Raw genomic sequence first — 8,016 nt, 5'->3', positions numbered from 1 at the left:
GTCTGGTCAATGGGACCGGGGCAAGTAGCCAAGCATGTACAGCCAAGCCTCCCTCCGCTCCCTCCACCTCCCCTCCTTTTCCTCTCCCATCCAGACGGCCTCCTGTTCAGCTGTGCCGCTCGCCGCAGGTTCCAGCCAGGTCAGATGTTCAACACGAGCGACAACATGTTCGCTCCTCACCGCTGTTTACAGGCGTACGAGCCGTCCAAAGGCAAGACGAGCGGATTCAGGACGATTTTGCGGTGGAAAAAGTTTGGCTTTTGCCGTTTTTACGACACAAAATCTCTCCACCAAAACCCAAGCTAATGAAATCCTGCTAATTAAACATTCATTCATTGCAGGTTTTTATAGACTTCCAGTGTGGCTGTAGGCAGGGAGGATCCTCCGTGATAACACAGTTAGAGAGATAACGACAAAAGAAACAATAAATTCTTCAGTTTGTGAAGATATATATGCATATTAACCATTTCTAACACTAAACCTGTGATTTTTGAACCCTTTGCGCAATCATCTACCACAACAAACACTAAAATAATAAAGATAAATCCTGATTCAAAGATGTTTTGTCACCTTTATCCTTCTTTCTGTCCTTGCTGAACCTCATTATCCACGAATGTATCTGGCATTTCCATGGTTTTGTTCCTCCTTTGTTCACACACCCTGACTGTTTACGGGAAAAATCCAGAAATCGTGGGCGGCAGGGTCGAAAACCAGACGGTAAAAAGGTCATTTTTTTGGGGATTTTGGAACAAGCGCTACAAAAGAAGATTTGCGCGGTAACAGGTGTCCAAACATGTTAATACACAGACACACAACTTGTATATATCTGACCTGCCAGGAAATGTGTCTATCTAATCGAGAGGTTTTAATAGATACGCAGGAGAACAAATGATGAAATGCAAGTTCTACTGCCTGAAGAGCGTGAGAAATGTTAAAAAGCAGACCTTGAAAGTGTTTTTTTTTTTGTCAAATCATTCGTGCATAGCTGCTCTCAGGTTCCTCACACACTTAAAAACCTCGCTTCAGCTCAAACCGGAGCTGCAGACGCAGTCGTACGAGGAATTACCACTTCCTCTGTGACTCCTAATTGTTTTTACAAGTGCCTGATGGTTATGACACTCACAGAGAGAGAGAATCTCAAACATGCAGGCAGGAAGGCGTTGCAGAAAGTCACTTTTTCCTTGTGCACTGACACACACACACACACACACACACACACACACGCACACACACACTGTAGCAGTGGCCTGTGTGCCCGAGTCAAAGGTGCAGGGCTGCCATGCTCGCCGCCCAGGTGCAGAGCAGATAGGGTTGCAGTGCGTAAACGGCTAATTCCGGCACGGCTGTGGGAACGCCAGCTGCCCCCGTATTTCTCAAAATCTGAAATTGTTTTGGATTCGCGCGCCAACAGAAGGACTCGACATGCAAGAGTGAAAGCAGCTCGTTTCCTGTGTCTTCCCACGTCAATAAAATAACTGCTCGGTACCGTGGCAAAGCCTAACTTCTGTTCTCCATCCTCCCCTCCTCACCCCCTACCGTCTCCCTCTCCTCCCGCCGCCGTGTTTGATAGATGGTACCGAATGCATTTGAGCTTTATCAAAGCAGGGGCAGAAAATATGCATATGTTTGACCATTAAAGCCTCGCACAATATTGACTGTGTGCTTTCACGGCAGAGTCAAGCGGTTTTCCGCCACGTTTTCCCGCTCAATGTGTGCAACCTTTTAAACCCTCCGCGCGCTCGCGCCTGCAAATGAAATCGCTTGCCATCGTAACGAGCTGCACTCTCCACACACAAGTCCGTCCACGCAACCTTAAAACCTCTCTTCAAACTTGCCTTTTGTTTTTCGGGACGCACTCTTAAGAGCTCATTTCTAAAACATCACGGCGCCGTCTGGAAAACCAAATGATCGTTAGGTTTATCAGATACAGTGGATCGGGGGTTAAAGTGCTCTTTGGTTACAAAACAATCCTTTAAAAGTTTGGAAAATATTTTTTTTATGTAGTATGGGGAAAAAACAACCAAAAACTGAAAAAAAATCAAGAGATTTTTTAAATTAATATATATTATTTTAATTATTTATGTATTTTTCTTTATTTTGTCCTCTTAATTCCTAATTCCTAATCATATATTCTTATTTTTTACCTTTATTTTATTAAATAATCTTTTATTTGTAACGTGTGTATTTTATCCGATATTGTGTCACATTTTTAATATTATTTCATTCAGTTTTTTATGTATTTTAATATTTATTTAATATTTTCTCCATGTTATCAGTATATCATACTCTTTAAAAAGATCTTCATATATTTTGTTGTCATCTAACAAACTTTTTGCTCAGAAAAAAGTGAAATAAAAAATATATTTATAAGAAACTATCATTGCTGCCCCATGTAAATAAATATATATTACGTATGTTACACATTTGCACCCACCCACCCACACCTGAGTCCAAATCTGAACCCAGCGTTGTCGTCTAAAGATCACATGGAAACTTGTTGAAACTCAGCAGCACAACAGATGCGTCAACATTCAACACTGTCGGTGACACCGTGTGGCTGCGGAGACACAAACCGACTGTCGATGTCGTTTTTTTTTTTTTCCTGTGGCAGCTTGTGAATTTTTTTTTGGCGGGCAGATGTTCTCCGTCAGGCGCCGGTCGACCTGCGAGACGAGATGAAACAGTTTGGACGCCACCTGACCTGCGGAGGGGAAAAAGGCTGCTCGTCCCCGCGGCCCTCGGGAAGATTTGGGTTGTAGACGGATGGATGTGGACTGAGATCAGCAGAATGGCATCTGCTTTACACGCCCACACACACACACACACACACACACACACTGCTGAGATATTAGTATTCAGAGCAGAGCTGCAACTGAGCAGCTTTTCTGCGTATTTGTTCTTTTTTAAGCAGCTAGGGAGCAAAATCACTTAACTTCACACTGTAAATTCCCCTTAACCTCCAAACCTCTTTGACTCTTCACTACTTCTGTCATCATAATCTCATATTGTGCAACAAAGCGCCGTTCAAACTTTATTTCATGTTAAACTTTCCATAAAAAATAAACACATAAAGCTGAATTCTTGGAGAAATATGAAGTGGAACGTGTCTCTTGTCAACATCATTTTATATTTGAAACAATGTAAAAGCATGAAGCGTGAAGAACATCTGTGTTTTTGTGGAGATTTATTTCAGAGATTACTATATTTTTGGTGGAGTGATATGAGGTAAAACATTGAGGTGATAAGGCACGAAAGTAATTCAAATCAGTAAAAGTCAAGTTTACAGCCAGGGCTACTTTCATTTATTGCAAAAATATATGTGAAGAAACATCTGAGGCTAATTAAAGACTCCATCGAGGATAATTTTATCCATCACGGGGAGCACCACACGAGAAATAAAGCTCTGGAGGAGCCACATTATGTCTGAGAAAATAACTTGTAAAAGCCTGATAATGCAAACATGCCATTGGAATTGCATTATGGGAAATGTAGGATCCGGTGTTTTTGGAGGTTGACCCATGCTCAGACTAAAATCTTGCACATTTGACCTCTGCTGTAGCCGTTTTAAGCATTTATCTTATTTTAAATGTCACTAAATCACTGAATTAACCCTCTAAGGACAGCATAACATAAAGTTCCCCTTAAAGTTTTACATTTTTAACCACCTCCGTTTTTGATGGTGGCATCGTTACGACAAATGTAAATATTCTAGATATCCTGTTCAACATTTCTTAGTTTATCCTGGCATACTTGGTATTCGTTGAGATGTTGGCTACAGTTTGAAATGGAGCCACTCTTGCCAACACTTCCCAATTTCCCCAGGAGACGCCCCTCCTTCGTCGCCCTCTCCGGGGTTTCCTCCCGGGGTCACATATCTCCTATATTTCCAAATTTTCACACCTTTTTCCCCCCTTTTTCATCATCACAACCTGTTTCTGGCACTGTACAGCGAGTATAACTGCTGAAATACACGGGACACGGGCGCAAGGGTCACATAGGCGTTATTTTTTATACCTGCTACACTCCGTGTTTTATCAGTTGATTAGAAGCAGCCACGCCTGCCGTAACTGATGAATATTAGCTAATTTGAAAAGAATTTAAAATAAAAATGCTGTTGCATTTCTTTATTGTTTTACTTTCATTCTTTAAAAGTCACCAGGATGCTGGAAACTCACACTTTTAGCAGTTAAACCTGCAAACATCAGCTTTGGTTTCTTATTTTTGACGTCTCAAGGTTGGCAAGTCTGAGTAAAGCTATAAGTTTTGGCTTGTCTCCACAATATGATTAATGGACCTGATAGAAAGTGTCATTACGGAGATTTTAAAAAACAAAGTTTAGAGTTTTAAGTCTTGTCTCAACTAATTTACCCCCAAAACTGTCCTTAAAGTCTGAAAGAGTCTCACTTTAAGCTTTACTCTGGGTTTTCTATCTGCTTGTTTTGAAGCTTACATTGATTCAAATATTCAAAACCATGATGCCATATTTTGTTTTTTGGCTCCGCCATTACATCAACTTTGGGATACAACCTGGAAATTTAAAATACAGCTTCTGTATGTGATTAAATAAAATGTCTGTCAACGCAACAAGAACTTCTTATAATGGATCTCTTGGGATTTGAAGACATTAAAAGTGCTTTAAGGTGTAAAGTTAAGAGATTCTGTTACGGCTTCAACCCTCAAAGTTCCCATGAAACATGCAAAGTTTGAAGCGGTGATTAAAAGCACAGAAGGTGATGAAGGGCACTTCTCAGGGATCACAGGTAAATAAAGGCGTTGAACAGCTGGCTCGTCTACATCTCAGAGATGTAAAACGGAGAAAGAAAAAAAAGAAGAAGCAGCTCAGGTGATAATTGTCTTTCCACCCTGAATGTATAAATGAACTCTTCATTTGCTCTCCATTTTCTTTCCCACCAATTAGAGATGTCTGTGGTGGCAGAGCACCACATTGCACTTTTGGACCTTCGTCAACGGGGTGATGAGGCGATTCTCTGCTCGTGTGAAACGGTGCTGGCAGTCTCTGCCGCTCGCATTCATTCCCCATATAAACACCCCACCACCACCACCCCCCCACTTTTTTTTTTTTTTTTTTGCAGTTTCCTCCCCCGGCGATGCAGACAGCACAATAGTCTCACTGAGCGGTGACGATTAACACATAAAAGCAACACGGGGAATCTCGCTGCTAGATACTAGCGCACATGAGAGGGCAAAGCATTCATACCATGCCAAGAACTTCAGTGGGAGCCCCTTCTATCTGATTGGTGATCTTTTGTTTTGGCGTTGCCCTCGATTCGGGGGAACGTGCCCAATCAGATTACGGAGAGGGAGGCAGAGCGAGACGACAATCGCTGTTTTCTATTTACTCCGTCTATCTCCAAGCGGCTTCACTTAAGGCAGCCAGAGAAAAGTCAAGTCAAAGCGTCTCCATCTCGGAGCCTCAACTTTTACCCCCCCTCCCCTTGTTCGTCTTCTTCGTCTTCCCTGGAGTAGATTTGGTTTGCACAGTAGTGCTCTGACACTAAAGCTGGATTAAATTCAAATGTGAGCACAATCAGATATTCTTGGGAGCCCCGGGGGGGTTTTAATCTAAAACTTCAACCGCTGACACAAGTGACAGGTAATCTCAGGGAACTATTTAAGACACAGAATGAAGACAAATGAAAGATCATTGCTGAAATTAAGTCCCTTTTGATAAAATAAGCGCACGTTTCGAGAGATAATCTGCATCTCAGGGATGTAGAATATAAAGGCCTGAGGCCTTGTATCTAAATCTGTGTTTGCGTCCTCACACGTTACTTAAACTTTCTGACAAAAATGTGTCAAAACACAACACAAAGCCCGTATCAACTCTTGTACATCTTGGACAGTTGTGTCTGATGTTGAAATATTTCATAAACCAGGCTGTATTTGGTCTTTTTGTGCTATTAGGCAGATTAAGTCTTCTAAGGTGTGTGAAGCCAAGACAAAACATACCCACAATCTCCGAATAGTCCTGAGGACCATAAGGTCACCCTGAAAGGGATCAGCAAGATTCAGATTGGAGATAAAATAAGGAAAAATCTAGATTTATGATAACGAATTAGACGTAAAAGTATACATACATGCTCCAAAGCTGGTCACTGTATTTGTATATCTTAGAAAGAACAGCTGGTGTTGTGATAGTTTAGTGTAACAGAGCTGTTTCCCTCAGATTTATTTGACTTTTGACCTCCAGACCTTCAAATCATCTTCGACAAAGTGACATAAACTGTACATGAGTGAGAGTAACTGTGACGAGTTTTAGAAATTACTACCGTTGCTTCATTGTCTCAAAGATGGTTGCGCTAAATGGTGAAATTTGTGAGATTTCGTGCCGTCCAGTCTGTCTTTGAAGACCTCATCTGACTTGTTGTGTCAGTTTTGCGCAGATCTGAAGCAGCTTTGTTGTGACCCGTATTGTCCGTTTTTTCTGTATCAGCAGTGGTTGTGGCAACTTTCCATTCAGGCTCGGTCTCTGACTTTCCGTCTTTGGTCCAAGTTTCAGTTCTGGTGTAAACCGGACTGCAGGTAGGATGCTACATTTGATATTTTTCTTTTCTAAAGGTTTGTCACGTCTGTTCAGTATTTTTTTAATCTCTTACTAGTTTAAACGTGGATTATTAAACGTCACTGCTGCTGAGTGAAAACAGACAAACCACAGACTCTTTCATTGTTATCATTAAGTACATATGTATATAATGAACATGTCAGAATTATATACTGCTTACAGTATGTAGTTTAGAGATACACATGTATGCATATGTGTGTGTATTATGTATGCTGATGGATCATTATTCAGTATACTAATATACTGGTGTCATGGTTTGAATATTATATGATAATGATCTAATTAGCATATTGTAGTGAGACATGTTTTAATAGATGGATTATAGAGATTGCAGTGAATTAAACAGTCTTAATGACGCGGTATGTTTTTATATGTGTGTGTTCATTTGATGTATTATGATGTTACAGATGTGGAATGTATGCAGATATATTTGTGGTGTTGCAGCAAATATATATAGAGATCATTTTATATGACAGAGTAAATTACGGTGGTCCAGCAGCTTTCAGCGTTTGTTTCGAGCATAAAAAGTTCTGACTTTGTTTGCAGTTAATAACTTTCTCTGCAGATTTCCTGATAAAACACAAGCAGTGATGGATGGTTCATCTTTAATGTCTCTGCACAAAGATTACAAAGTGACTCAGAAGTGCTGTCGTTTTGGATATTTTCATACTTTTACAGTGCGGATTGATCAACCGGTTTATAAAGCCTGTTTTGGTCACGAGTTTCTGCAGACTGTCAGGACTCAGTATGTCACTTATCTGATCTTTAGCAGAAAAAGAAAATCAGTAAAGGACAGGGCGAGGCATTTTGATTGACGACCTTCGGTTTGTTAATAACTAAACACTGCTGCGGTGGTTCTGACCAAAGTATGGCATGTTCATATTTTAAGTCTGGAGAAGAAACTTCCCTTCAAAACATTAAATGTTCAGATTGAAATACGCCGAATATCGGCAAAAAAATACTGATTATCAGCATCATCAGTACACTACAACGGGGTATCGGACATTTGCCGAAAACCAGTGTCGCTCCAACTGTGATAAGTCACAGCAAGTCCCAGTTTCACTGGTTTATTTATTCTATTTTACTTTTTAGGATTTAAATACCACTTCAACCTGACGTGTGTATAAAAACCTGCAGGTTAAAAAGACGTTAAATCCAAGTCTAAGTTGTGGCGAAAGGTGTTGAAAAAAAAAAAAAATAATAATAAATTATCATTATTAAGGTCATGGCTCCTCTCAAATAATAATAATAATAATAATAATAATAAAAAAACTCCTCTGAAGGAGTTTGTGGTAATTAACGATGTTTCTTCCTCTTCTCCAGTATTTACATTTTGATGGTCTAACAGTACAATTAGGGATTTGGAAATACTGTCCAGAGCAGACTGCCAGGAAAAGTCTGATTGTGTGTGTGTGTGTGTGTGTGTGTGTGTG

Source organism: Larimichthys crocea, chromosome XIX, assembly GCF_000972845.2.
Source record: "Larimichthys crocea isolate SSNF chromosome XIX, L_crocea_2.0, whole genome shotgun sequence".
Taxonomy (NCBI): Eukaryota; Metazoa; Chordata; class Actinopteri; family Sciaenidae; genus Larimichthys; species Larimichthys crocea.
This window is presented reverse-complemented; position numbering follows the sequence as displayed.